The sequence below is a fragment of the Parasteatoda tepidariorum genome, chromosome 6, assembly GCF_043381705.1.
Source record: "Parasteatoda tepidariorum isolate YZ-2023 chromosome 6, CAS_Ptep_4.0, whole genome shotgun sequence".
Lineage (NCBI taxonomy): Eukaryota > Metazoa > Arthropoda > Arachnida > Araneae > Theridiidae > Parasteatoda > Parasteatoda tepidariorum.
Window position 1 is genome coordinate 16,611,768 of NC_092209.1, and position 14,562 is coordinate 16,626,329.

The window sequence follows — 14,562 nt, forward strand, 5'->3', positions numbered from 1 at the left end:
TGCAGATAGCGTGATATCCAACAAACAGTAAACATATTTTAGATTTTACTTTCATTTTTCTTATCTTTTGTAATATGTTTTGCTAATTCAATTTTGATGTTAGATATTGACTTTTATATTCGGATTTCCATTTTTCCCTCCATATTTGCTAAAGAGATATTTTCTTTGATTCGAAGTATAAAAGGAGATTTAAATAAAATTGAGAAGAAAAATGCTGAAGCAAAGTTATATTAGATTTTCTGTCTCTGCTTCCTCCCGTGATTTGAAGAAAATTTTGAAAAAGTATGTTTTTTATCCGATTTTATTTCCTTACGCTTCACATAGATATTTAATAAAAAACAGACAAAGTTTGTTATATAATGTTGCAAATCCAATTAATTCGTACATTTTCTTTAATCGATTAATGATACAAAAGCATATTAGTTTATGACAAAGCATCGGGCAATTTATTTTAATATGTTAATTTTATAAACAGATTTAAAAATTGATTTTTAGGGACTTTTGTTTTCATTGTTATGTACCGAAACTGACAAAAAGTGTATCTTAGAAATTTGAAAATATATTGCAATTTGTTATATGTAATTAATAAAAATTTAACTGAACAATATAATAAAATTAAATATTGTTCAAAGAAGGGGAACGTAGTTTTTAGTTTCAACATACTGTACTATAAATTAGTAAATAAAGGAATTCGATTGTGATACGCTTTACTTTTTTTACAATTTTTGTTGAGGTCCAGTGTTCTAAAAATCCATAAAGAATTTCAAAGTTTTATTTTGATCGGTATTTAACATCCGCTAATAAATATAAGAAATTGCTTCAGGGCAAGTCCAGGAGAGATATAGCCTTATTTTTTCAAATGGAAATAAAAGTACTAAATATGCAAGCAATGTTTATGCATATTTCATACTTCTATGCATGTAATCAACATATTTTGTTCAAAATCTAATCGAATATTGAAAACAAAATATGAAAAAAAAATTTAAATTTAACTAGCAAGTGGTAGTCTCTCTTTATTGTCGAGATGAGATTGCAATCTAATTCAGTAAAAGAAACGTAAAGCTAGAAATGAAAATTAACACATTTTATAAAATTAAGAATAAAATATTTACAATAAGCTGTAAATAATGAATTGTATCTTGGCAAATAAGTAAAAAGCATGTAAAATTTAATGCATATTTCGAAAAATGTTTTCTATGATTTCACTGAATAGGAATTATAACAAAATTACAAATAACACAATATGTATATTTCAAGAAATGTTTTCTAAGGTTCCACTGAATAGGAATTATAACAAAATTACAAATAACACAATCTGTATGTTTCAGGAAATGTTTTCTATAGTTTCATCGAACAGGGATTATAACAAAATTATAACATAACACAGATGTATGTTTCACGAAATGTTTTCTAATGTTCCATCGAATGTGGATAATAATAAAATTGCAAATAACATGGTAATTACGTTACAAGAAATATTTTCGATGGTTTTACTGAATAAGGATTATAACAAAATAACACCCAAAAAAAAAACATTACATTTCTTGTATTATATTATACAAGAAATGTTTCAAAAAATGTTTTCTATGGTTATATAGAACAAGGATTGTAACAAAACCATTCATGTGGTTACAAAACCATTCGATGTAGCAAAACCATTGAATAGGAATTATAAAAAAAATTACAAATAACATACTATGTATGTTCAAGTCTTTTCTACTGAATAGGTATTATAACAAAATTATAACGCAACATAGTCTGTATATTTTAAGAAATATTTATGTGGTTTTACCGCTCAGGAGGTTAAAAAATATAACATTTTAGTACTAAATACTAATATTTTAGTTTCTTTTTTTTTAAATGTTATCTTAGCGTAGATGAAAGATTTTACTTGGTGTTTCAGAAAAGCTGATTGTGATAATATAGGAAGTAAAAAATAATTTTTTAAGGAATTTATAAGCTTTTTAAACTTTTCAAAGCATCAGGATAATTTTACTTCGCTTTTGTAACTATCGGTACTGCACGGGTTATTCTTTTGAAAAGAGGTGAGCACTACCTATTTATTTATTAATTATGTGAAGATTATGATTATTGTTGTAAGAATGCAAAGAAGCATCTTAAAATGAAACATTATCTAAATTAATGTTTTTAAACAGTAAATTATCGGCATTATTTAAGGAATAATGTTTTTTTTATTTATCTGTGTAATGCTTAATAATAGCTGTGTAATGTGTTTATAATAAATAATGTATTTTTATTTATTTTTATCATCTTTAGTTACGCAAATAACTATTAAAAAAAGTAAGGGCAGCTATTTATAAAAGTTAATGATGAACTTTTTAAAATAATTCCTAATTCCAAAAACTAATTTTTTTTTCTTTTTTGTTCTCTTAAAATGTGTATATTTTTAAACATAATTAAATGTAATTATTAATAGATCTCTTGCTTCTATAATAAAAATAATAAAAAAGAATCCTGATAATTTTCATTTATCATAGTAATGTCATTACCCGAACTAAAAACTTATAGTTTTTTAAGTGTTCAAATGTAAGTTTATGAAGGACATTGTTGAAATGTTTCTAATAAATCATCTTTCTCAACAATAAAGGCAAATTTTTCTTTAATAATAATTTGGCAGCATAATCCCATAAATTTACTTCCAAATTTTAATAAAAAATGAGAAGCAGTTTTTTTAGGGGAAGGGAACCTTAAAATCCTTAAATTTTGTTTATAAAAACTGGAGAAGTTTTATTGTAAATAATAGTTTTATAACATTTTCTACTAGATTTCAATTTTTAACTCAGAGAACATAGCTTATAAATTCCCTTACTACTGCGTTGTTATACTTTTAAGAAATAAACTGCACGCTTTAGTTGAGTTTTCAAACTCAGTATAGATTATAAAAATAAAATAAAAAGTACATAGCTTGAATAATTCTATGAAAAATAATAACAATTATCTACTAGATTAACAGCAATAATGCTAACAATAGCAACAATAGCAACAGCAATAATGCTAAGCTTGCTAACTTTTATCAATTTAATTAATTGTTGCAGATAATTGTTGTAATAGCAGTTGTCTACAAAATTTAATAAAAATTATCTTGTCGACAAGAACATTTTTATTAATTCACTTTTCTTCAAACATATAAGAAGATAACAATTTTCGTAAAAGTCTGCGCAATATAATTATTTTATCAAGAATAAAACGAAAGATCATTTTGTTCTTTATATTCCAGCCTTTTCTTCGATTTTGAAAGAATTAGAAAGTTGTTGTAGATAATTGTTGTAATAACATGGTTTAATAAAAATTATCTTGCTTACAAGAACATTATTTTTTAATTCACTTCCCTTCATTTAAAAAGATAACATTTTTCGCTAAAGTCAATTAATTCGTTAATTATTTTATATAGAATAAAACGAAAGATCATTTTGTTCTTTTTACTCCCGCCTTTTCTTTTATTTCACCCGCTAACACACTACTTCAGAGTCGGAAGTGTGAACTACATTCTCTCAGATAATGGAATAAATTTTCGAACAATTAACCAACTCCCAAATAGAATTCAATGGAGCGCCACCGACTCCTACACGAAATTAAGAAGGAACAGAAAAATGCAAATCAGACGATCGATTAGATTCCATTTCTGGAGGAACCAAGCCAAGCGGGTGTCTGTTGGTAAACAACCTTGACGGCCCTGACCCCCAAAATATTCTCTGAAAATCTGTAGCAAAAGATGTGTTTGCTTCGAAAAAAATAAATAAATAAATAAGATGCGCAAGATTTTTCTTTTTTAACATTGACCTTACATCAGAGCGAAGTCACGTGGCTCCATGTCAACGACCAACGGCTGACGGCGATGGGTTTCCATTGGCTGTGACGTCACAGGCGGCGGGATGGGATAAACGGCAGGTAAAAGAGTGACCACGGGTCAATTTTGTTGAGGTTCTCTGCTCATCCTGAGATTTGTCATTTCATCTTGAGGATTCCGAGAAGACATTGGTGGGATCCAGGAGCTCCACAAATTAACTCATCTTCTTAATTGAATTTTTTTTCCAAGGTAGGTTAGTTTCGAATTAAAGTGCATGAAATATCCTATTTAATAAGAGATATTGTGATAGAAAAAAAACTTATTTTTGCGAAGAAAATTTCAGAAAACTTTTCTTTTGAAATATTTTATTCTTTCTTTTTTCTAATTATTTTATGATATGGAATTTAAACGTAATATTTTTTAGCTCAAAAATAATTCTAATCCTTAATAAGTTAGAAAAAAGTGCTCTCATATCTCGATACTTTTTTAATAAAAAATTATATGCATTTATATATCATTGGATCTAATATATAAATTGATAAATACTATACATGTGATACATTGGATCTAATATGTAATTGTATCGAAATATTTCTTTTTAAAATTAAACGAGCTCTTTAAAAAAATGTATAAAATACATATTATTAAATTCTTTTTGGTAAAATAATGCAAGGAAAAAAATTTAACATTATGTATTCTTTATAAACATTTCGATATTTTCCTTAATGCTTCTTTTCATTTGAAAAGTGATATGAAATACTATGATACAACAATCTAGTTTCGTAAAGAAAATTTAAGAAAACTTCAAGTGCAATTCCTTCTTCTTAGACAATTTTAATACTTTTATTTCTATTCTTGTGAAAGATTAATTTCTATTTTTCTTTTATTTCTTCTTGATAAATAATTTGCATTCAATATTTTTTAACTCAAATATTTTAAATCTTAATAAAAGTGATATGAGTAAAAAAAATACATTAAATTTTTATTTTTATCTAAACCTATTTAAAATAGATGCGTTAGATTTGAAAACTCAGAAAATTTTAACAAAAATTAATGTATGTATGCATTATTTATTTTGATAAAAAAAAATCCTGTATTATTTAATTCATAAATCTTTTGATATTTTAATTAATAAACTTTTTTGAATTTTTAAAAGGTGAACTATAATATATCGTGTTTCAATATTTCTACTTTTCATGAAAGTATGTGCTTACCGTTACGATTATTTTCGGATCCGCAAAAAATATTTTCTGAATACTAATTTACTATTTTTAGATATTATTCTCTTAATAAATTTTCTGAAATTTTGCTACATTTAATTAAGTAAATGTCTAGTTTAGTTTTAAATAATTAAAAAAAAAATTTATTATGAGTGTTTAGTGATTAGAAACGAGAGCTGATAACTTCAATGTTAAATAATTATTCTAATTTTTTTTTAAAAAAGTAGTTTTTGGTAAGTTATAAATATCTTATATTTTTGAAGGGAATAATATAGTTTTTAGTTGTATTTTCATTTAGAATACATTATTTTATTATAAAAGAAAATTTACGTTGTGATGTATCAATGATAACTTTTTTTCTCCGACTAGCCTTTTTTTATGTCACTTAATCAAAGTTTCAAAATGTTATATTAATAAATTATCAAACGTCAATTCGAAAAACATTCTACAAATCTTTTTACACAAATTACTTAGACTTTAAATAGAGAAAGGTTAGCCCTTGCTAATTTATAACTGAAAATATAAACGTGTGAGTTTCTCTCGTAAATAAATTTAAAATAAATTAAAGTCATTAATTTTTATTACCATTGTAACTTAGTTATGATTCACTATTTTTATCAAATTTCTTTTATAACAAATCATAAAAATATCATTTTATTTTTATCTAAGAATATTTAAATTTTAAATTTTTCTAAGTAATAAAAAAATAATATTAAAAATAATAAATCAAATTGTTTCTTTATTTAATTTCTGCATTTTATAAAAACATGGTTTCAATTCATCATGGCACTTTATAATACGATCAATTTAATTTTCCTTTTGAAACTTTTATTCATCAATGACCAAATGTTTTAAGCAAGAATTTTAAATTATTACGAATAATCATTAATTACGAAAAGTTTTCTATTAAATTTTTTTTACGAAAATTTTTCAAATATCATGGTTTTTTTAAAAATTTCGAAAAAGAGAAGTAATGAATTCAAATATGTGTTTTTACTATAAACCAGTTATTAAAAAATAGCTCAAAAAATATACGGGTGAAATTTTAAAAATATATTTAATAACTATATAATTTAATGATAAAAATGTATTCTAGGTTCACGAAGTTTATTTTGAAGCACGATATACTTAATTAAAATGTATTCATGCGATGTTATTGATTTATTATAAAAAATTTATTTGCGGTGCAAAAAACGCTATAGTTTTCAAAAACTTTAATCTAGTCTTAAACCACAAAATATATTAATTTAAATTTACAAGTCAAAGAAAGGTTGGGAAAAGTATTAAAATATGCAATTAAATTTTCATTGGCATAAAAATTATTAAAATAACAATATTAATGTAACTATTTCCAAAACCTTTTAACAAGTATGCTATTTTAATTGACGATTTTTTTTTTTCTTACAAAATAACTTTTTTTTTCTTTAAAAAAATTTTTTTTTCCTACTTGCTTACTAACTCGCGTTCCCACAGTGCACAATTTTTAAGAAGTGGAAAAGAAAACCAAGCAAATGTTGATATTTTAACACAGCTCAGGGGATAGAGCAATTGGGTGGCCCAAGTTCGAATCCCTGCGATGGCGGATCGATACCAGATTTTTATCCGACCATAACGATGAAATTAAAATATCCTCAGTGGTAGACAGATCATGGGTTAAAATCTCATTGCAGTCGGGATAACAATAGTTTTCGTGGTTTTTCACTTCATGTAACCAAATGCAGGTTAGTTTCATAAAATTTCTCTTAAAAAGCTAGTTTGTCCCAATGCTTGAACTTGTCTCTCTGGACTGCATTTAAAATTACAAAGATTTGAATATTGATAGTCACAAACCTAAAAATAGGTCGGCATTTCAATGCCGGTTATAAAACTAAATAAAATATTTTAGCATATTGGTAAACACCACTGCAAACTATTTTTCAATACATCTGTATGAGTGTTCTAAGCTGCCAGTTCTCTAAACGGTTAAGCAATAACTTAAAGGAAATTCTTGTTCGAATTAACGTAAATTATAAATTTGCAAAACACATGACAACATAATTTTTTTAAAATTAAAATAGCTGTAACTTCTAATTTAATTTCAAAAGGATAATTTTCCAAAAGATTTGGTTTGTATATTCTAAAACTTGTGATAGCGTATTAACTTTGGATATTTTTGACATCACATTTGCATTTTCGCTCGATTAACTTTAAGATATTCCATTTATCGCGAAAATGTTTAGATTGCGCACCTTCGACAACGAGACTCTTAAAATTTCTTTAGAAGCACCAAAAAATGGCCCCACCCCTCAAAAGATCTGACAACCTTCACCCCGACTTTCGACGACAAAAACCTTGAACCACCCCTCACACTAAAATTACTTATCGCCACCCCCACTACCTCCCCACGTCTATAATAAACTACCATCAACAACAACACATACCTGAGGAAGAAAATAAATGCGCACACTATTCTGCGCATGCCAACTATTTCTTCTCATATCTGCTATTGATGGAACAGCAATTGATGATAGAAAGTGAAAGAGGAAATTCTTCTCGCATGAAAGAACTTTTCTTTTCTTTCGATAAAGAAAACGCTGAGAAGGGAGAAAAAGTCATGATAATAATGATGATGATAACATCCAGAAAACTGCTTACCTGAATCATTTTCGTTTAACCTTTCTCGTATTGGCTGCATTGGCGAGTTCAAGCGTTCTCTCTGACTGATGTCATAATGAGGGGTTTATGATACAAAAGGGGTTAGATGGCTTGTTAAATGGCGAGAGATAATAAATAGTGTCGATTTTTATGAAGTAATTGAATTTGATTTGGCAGCTACCGATGCAAATTGGCGCTTTTTTTGCGAGGGAAAACAATGGAAGGTTTTGTTTTCTATTTAATTTATGATGCTATTGCTGGTAAATTGCATGGTAGAAACGATTATGTTAGGCTTTATTTTTTTAAACAAAGGTGATTATTAGTATTTTGGTGATTAAGCTTTCAATTTTTTGGTGAAGTTATTCTTACGTATATTTTCTTCGTTTGTTTATTTTCAAACGAGGAATGAGTTAGTTTTAAAAGCATTTATTATTTCTGTGGTACACTGAAAGAAAATGTATGGTCAAAAGTAGAAAAATATGGTGAAATTTACCATGTTTCTGGCTTTATGGGAGCACTGAAAAGTTTCGAAGCGCTTCAGTAATGATTTTTGAGGAATTAACAATGAAATATGGTTTTAAGTTATGTGATAAAATTTGGTGAATGCTGTAACATTTGGTAACTTTATCATAATACCTTGGAGCATGGTATGAAAACCAGTTGCTCGATTAAATTTGCTTTTCAGTCTCGATTTTTTATTCATTTATTTATTTGACTAAATGTGTGGTAAGACTAACTATAGTTGTGAAAACCACAATTTTCTGAGTAACGTTGTTATATGAAAGGAAAAATTACCAAAGGAATGGTTTAAATACCACATATTTTGGTTTCATGAATTATGAATTAGATATTTTTTTAACAGAAATGTAATTTCCATACAGTACGGTAATTCTATCCGATTTTTTTTTATCTCCGTGTGTGAAAAAAAAAGTTATTAAAAGTAGATTGGATAATTTTAAATTTTCAAGGAAACTACCATTGCGTATATCTGAATATTTTTTTGAAAGAAATTAGTTTTAAAAACAAAAGAAACAGTTCAGAAATATTAAAAAGAATTTATTAAATTAGACTGATCCATTTTCTATTTTAAAAAAAAAACAATTCTTGCGTATATCAAAAAATATTTCGTGCGTGGAATGAGTTTTAAAAGCAAATATTACTCTCAGACATTTAAAGTTATCAAAGCTGGAATAGACAGTTATGTATTTTCAAAGAAACTACTCTTTATAATTGAAGTGGTGTACGTTTTGATGGAACTAACTAGCATTTGCATTCCATGGAGAGGAAAACCACGAAAACCTCCTTCTATTAGACTGACGGCAAGGAGACTCTAACCCATGATCCGACAACTACTGAGGATATTTTACGTCAGTACTGTGGTCGGGCCGGTGTGACCCGGATGCGGAATTCGTATCGACCAGCCATCGCTGGGATTAAAACCAAGTTCACCACATTGGAAGGCGAATACTCTATCCCTTGAACCATCACGGCTCTTAACCTTATCGTTTAATTTTTTTTTTATAACTGTCGTTGAATAGCCGACCCAATTTGGGGTTTAAGACTACTAATGTTCAACTCCGTAGCCTTGTAATTTGAACCAATCCGGAAGACAAGGAAACTCCTGAATCAGTGCCCCCAGAGGTATGATTTGTTAAGAGAACATGGAGGACCTTGTGACTTGATAAATCTAGCGTGCATCAGTCACCATTACGGGGAGTCTTCGGTCGGCAATGATCGAACCTACGACCTCTTGGACATGGTCTCCTTGACCTACCAACCAGGCTATCCCGACCAACCTTCTCATTTTATTTTATTTTATATTACATACGTCGTTGAACAGCAGACCCAATTTTTGAGCTTACGACTACTAATGTTCAACTCCGCAGTCTTGTAATTTTGAACCAATTCAGAAGACTAGGAAACTCCTTGATCAGTACCCCCAGAGGTTTGATTTGTTAAGAGAACATGGAGAAATTTGTGACTCGGTAGTTTTAACGTGCATCAGTCACCATTTACTACACGGGGAGTCTTCGGCCGGCGGGGATCGAACCCACGACCTTTTGTACATGAGCCCAGTGCCATACCAACCAGACTATCACGGCTAATCTCCTCATCTGAAGTAAAGGTATTACGGTCGAAATTGTTGAGTAGAGACCCGAGCAAATATTGTAGACAAACTAATTCTTGTTTCTAGTAATGATTCAAAAAGGGATAATTTTCTTAACGTTTAAAAAGAAAATCACAGATGTCTAATGCAACGACATACATTTATTTTCGGAAAAATGTGTAGAACTCATATGTCGAGCTTTGAGAATAAACTTGGTCGTTTCAAATTATCATGAACAACGGAATTCGATAAATTTAATCTCTCACTTATATAACGAGTTCACCAGTTTGCATTAATTAATGCCTTGTGCCTTCTTCAGCCTAAGCTGTCGTAGTGTACCTTTATGCATCTTAAGCGAAATTTTGCGAACCAGTTTGTTAAGGTTGTTTTTCGAAAGCTCCATCGTAGTATGAAAATAATGTGCTATTTGCTAATAATGTGCTAATTTTGTGCTAATTATGCAAATTTTGCTAATAATGTGCTATTTTTGTAACTGCTGTGAGTTGCAACTGTTACTTATGACTGTTAGGTCGACTTCAGTCTATCTAAAGCCAGCGTTGTCTACGCTTATTTTGAAAATGTCGCAAAACGTCAATATGGAGGAATGTCACAGTTTCGTGAAAACGAAAAGCGCTTGCAGACTAATTTTTTTGATACTTAAAAACTTACTCCAGGGCTGATAATAATTTGTAAAAACTGAGAATAAGGCTGTGATTTTGATAATTTTTGTCTAAGTGGCTAAATGTCGCCAAATTGATGAATTTTAAAAAAAGTTTAATTACTTTCAAAACACTTAAGTTATTCGTCTGTTCTAAAGCCAAGATACTTCTTCACGGCAGATTATATGCATAGTTTCAAATCACTGCAATGCTTCAAGTGTAAAGCACTTAAACTGCTTTTTTTCCCCTTGGCGACAGAGTTTTAAAAAACAGCCTTCATACACCTTCTCCAGACGAAACCAAAAAATTTTTTCTTACTTCAATAGAATTTTCAGCGTTCCTACAGTAAAAAAGTAAAATATAATGAGCATGCTGTTTTTCACTTTCTTTATTTGAAAGGGCGCCAACCAAAAACTATTGCGTAGAATCTATCTTTTTCACTAGTAAGCCTTTTTATTTTGCTTTCAAAATTTATAGTGATTACACGACTTCAGTGTGAAATTGGCTATGAAAAAATGCAATTAAGTAATCTGTTGGGGAAAAAAATGAAATTACTCTCCGAACAATATAATAAGATACACAGTAGCACTTGGAATTATTGCTTCATTTACGAACATGATTTATTGTGCAATTTACCATATCTACGTTCGTAAAAGAAATTATTTCGAACTACATATATTGCTCCGTTAAATTCGTTTCCATCTAACTGCTTTCTTAGCATTCAAAAATTTAATTTCTAAAAAGGTAAAGAAAACGATAAACGCTAGTTAAAACAAAAGAAGTGAAAAAAAAAACTGCGGATCATATCTTCATTATTTAAAGTCTCTCATGCTTAACCATTCATAGATAAGAAAAAATATTTTACAATTATCCGTATATAAAAACAAAATATAAAAATTCTTTTAGAACCGCTATCATGTTGAAATTTTGAAAATCTTTCTAACTGTTTTCTTCTTACATGGAATACGAAGGTCTTTACAACATAATAAGCCGACCAAGATGATGTGATAAACGTCTATTAGAATTTCTGACAAATTCTTAACCTGCCTTACCTCACGATATGAATCTACGGTTGATTTTCTTCTGAGTTTAAACAATGAGAATCATTACGCAAGAAATTAAAAAAAAAGGTAGATTCTCTTGGATGAAATTTATTTCGAAGAATGCATAATTAGTGATATATTTTTCAATGCATTCAAAGGTTTATGTTTTATGTCAGTGTTTGTCCCAACCAAAACATGTCGTGCGTTGAAAGAATTTAAATCATCGTCTGAAAATAACGGTCGGCAGTTAAATGTCGTTTGGCGAAAAGCTTGTATGCTTTCAAGTTCTGTGTTTTTGTTCCATAATATATATTCAGAGAATATCTAAGTTAGTCAATTTACTTTTAACAGAATTCATATACCCGTGATATTAAAAAGGGCACGGAGAAAAATATTCGGTAAAATTACCGTAATGTATAGTAATAGCATTTCAGTAAAAAAAATTTTTTTAAAAAAACGTAATTCTGGTTTAAAGAAAAAACCCTAAATATAAGGTATTGAAGCCATTCATTTTGTAATTTTTCTGTTCATTTGGTAACGGTTTAACAGAAATTCTGGCTTTCAAAATTATAGAAATTATTGCCTCGAAAAGATTTTTATACCCTTAATGGTTTCCCAGTTTTAGTGGTAACAAATACACTTTCATTAATTTAATGAGGTTTTTTTGAAAAAAAAAAAAACTTTTTTAAAACGCTTTTTTTTTCTTAAAAAAATATTGATTAGAATATTTTTAGAAAATGTTTATTTAATATCAAATGAGGAATTGTTTTTTAAAAAAATGACGAAATCATCACAATTTTCTCAATAAATTTTTTCAAATAAATATCTGAATAAAAGTCGTCCTAAAATGTATGTAAATAGTATAAGGATTGTGCACTACAAAATTCAAGTTTATCGGTGCCGTAATTTAAGAAAAGAAAAAAACGTTACATGAGCTTATAGCTCTTAATTAAAGTTTCTTATAAATCTTTCCACTCAGTACAAGGCTTAATTTTAAGTCTGAAAATGTTAGAGCAAATTTTAGATGCATCATAGAAAAAAAGCATAAAAATAAATTAATATATATAGTTTCACAACACTCCATTAAATCTTTTGCAAAACGAGCAGTTGCCTACCTGAAGATTAACTTTTTTTTCTGTTTCAATATAAACTAAAAAAATTTTAATTTGTGCTCCGATATCTTACCACACGAAGTTTTTATCATATTTTACTTTTCAACTATAAATTTTAAATTTAAAATTCAATGCATTTTGATATCGTATACATCAATTCAAAAAATTATTTAAAAGTATTAACTCTCAATTATTAGATTTTATTCTTATACATTAGTTCTAATTTCTCTACCAAACTATGAAATCGTTTGGGGAAAAAAACGAGGCAGTTGACCTCCTAGAAGAGATTAATGTCCTCTTTTTTTTCCTTTTTTTTTAAATAATTTTTTTTATCTTTAATCCTTTGATCCATACCTTTCAAGTTTGATAAAATCTCAAATCAAACGATAATTGAAAATTTTACGATCGCACTTATTGAGGCAAGTATGAGAGGTCATTTCGTATCAAAGCTTCACTCCCTTAGTTTACATACGGTGTGATTTTAGGGCGGGCAGAAGTAGAAGGCTGAATTCTTTGTGGAATGTGGCCCTCTACGGGCGGCATGTTTATTCACAAGTTTCGACCTCTGTGAACTAGTTAAAGCGTCACCAGAAAAACATCTCCACTAATTCTTAGTGACGCAACATACATGACAAGTTCAGAATAAAGCCAACAAACACTTCTTTTTTTTTTCTATTGAAGTGTTGAAAAAAAAATGCAGTTGCGGATTACTACTGTTTTCTCACCAATAGTGGACGACCTTTACTCGTCACGTTTCATCACAAACATTGATATAACAGATATTTCTGGTATTGCATCATATTTGTTAAGAATTACATAAAATAGTCCGGGTTACTTAATGTTATTACAAACCTAATGTAGAGTTTTATTGAACAAAGAAAAACGTTTTAAGGTTTTCGTTTCGGACCAATAGTCGAAGTAATATGGTTTTGAAATAACAAAGTTTGGTTTCTAAAAAAAATTGCTGTTATTACAGGGCCCGTCATAATTTCTTGTATTAAGACATTTTATACAAACTTATTAAGTAATTGTAGAAGACCAGTTGACTTTTATAACGTGTAACGATAGTGCAAATATTTATTTTAAATTAACTCCTCAATACATTTAGAGATTAAAAAGGAAATTCTTCCTTATAAATAAATATTAAAACATGACTGCAGCATATTTATATAAACAAATTCCGTTTCCTAATAATTTAGGTTTTAAAAGTTTAAATTTTTCGGGATACATCATGATGCTTTGATCTCCTTATTCCTCTACCCATTTCTCTATGGAGCTTAAAATTAGAAGAGAAATTAATCGCTTTAATTTATTTATGAATATGAAAATATATTATTAAAACCATAACTTCTTAGAATTACAAAGTATGAAGATTGTTGAAACTCCATCAAATACAAATCTTCAGCTATCAAATTTTAAATCTTGTTCATCTATTATTTAAAGCTTATTTTTCCTTGTAGATATTGAAGAATATATTTTAACATTCTACATTCATTTCTTTGTTTTTTGTTAAGAAAATTTATTGCATATTGAAGTTTGAAACCCATATTTTCCAGCATTAGTAATCGTGAATAATTATTTAGAACTTTTGCTATACTTTAACGTCTTTTGCATCACAATTTGTTGCATATTAAAATCTAAAACTGATATTTTCCAGCATTAGTAATTGTGAATAATAATTTAGAACTTTTGCTATACTTTAACGTCTCTCGCATCAAAATTTGTTGCATATTAAAATCTAAAACCGATATTTTCTACAATCTGTAATTGTGAATAGTTATTTAGAAGTTCTGCTATACTTTAACGTCTTTTGCATCACAATTTGTTACATATTAAAATCTAAAACCGATATTCTCCACCATTAGTAATTGTGAATATTCATTTAGAAATACTGCTATACTTTAACGTCTTTTGCATCACAAATCGCACTAAGCTGATTAAAGAAAAGTAGAAACACTGCAAAAATGTTATAAAACCGA

General features: G+C 28.3%; 1 protein-coding gene across 1 annotated transcript in view; it reads left to right on the top strand.

Annotated features, from left to right (window-relative positions):
- Positions 1 to 3,450: 3,450 nt before the first annotated feature.
- Positions 3,451 to 14,562, top strand: part of LOC107444068 (mucin-22) — a 70,644-nt gene continuing 59,532 nt past the window's right edge. Inside the window, exon 1 of the mRNA XM_016058143.3 lies at positions 3,451 to 4,057. The gene's annotated coding sequence lies outside the window, so the exon portion shown is untranslated. The remainder of the gene's footprint in view (positions 4,058 to 14,562) is intronic.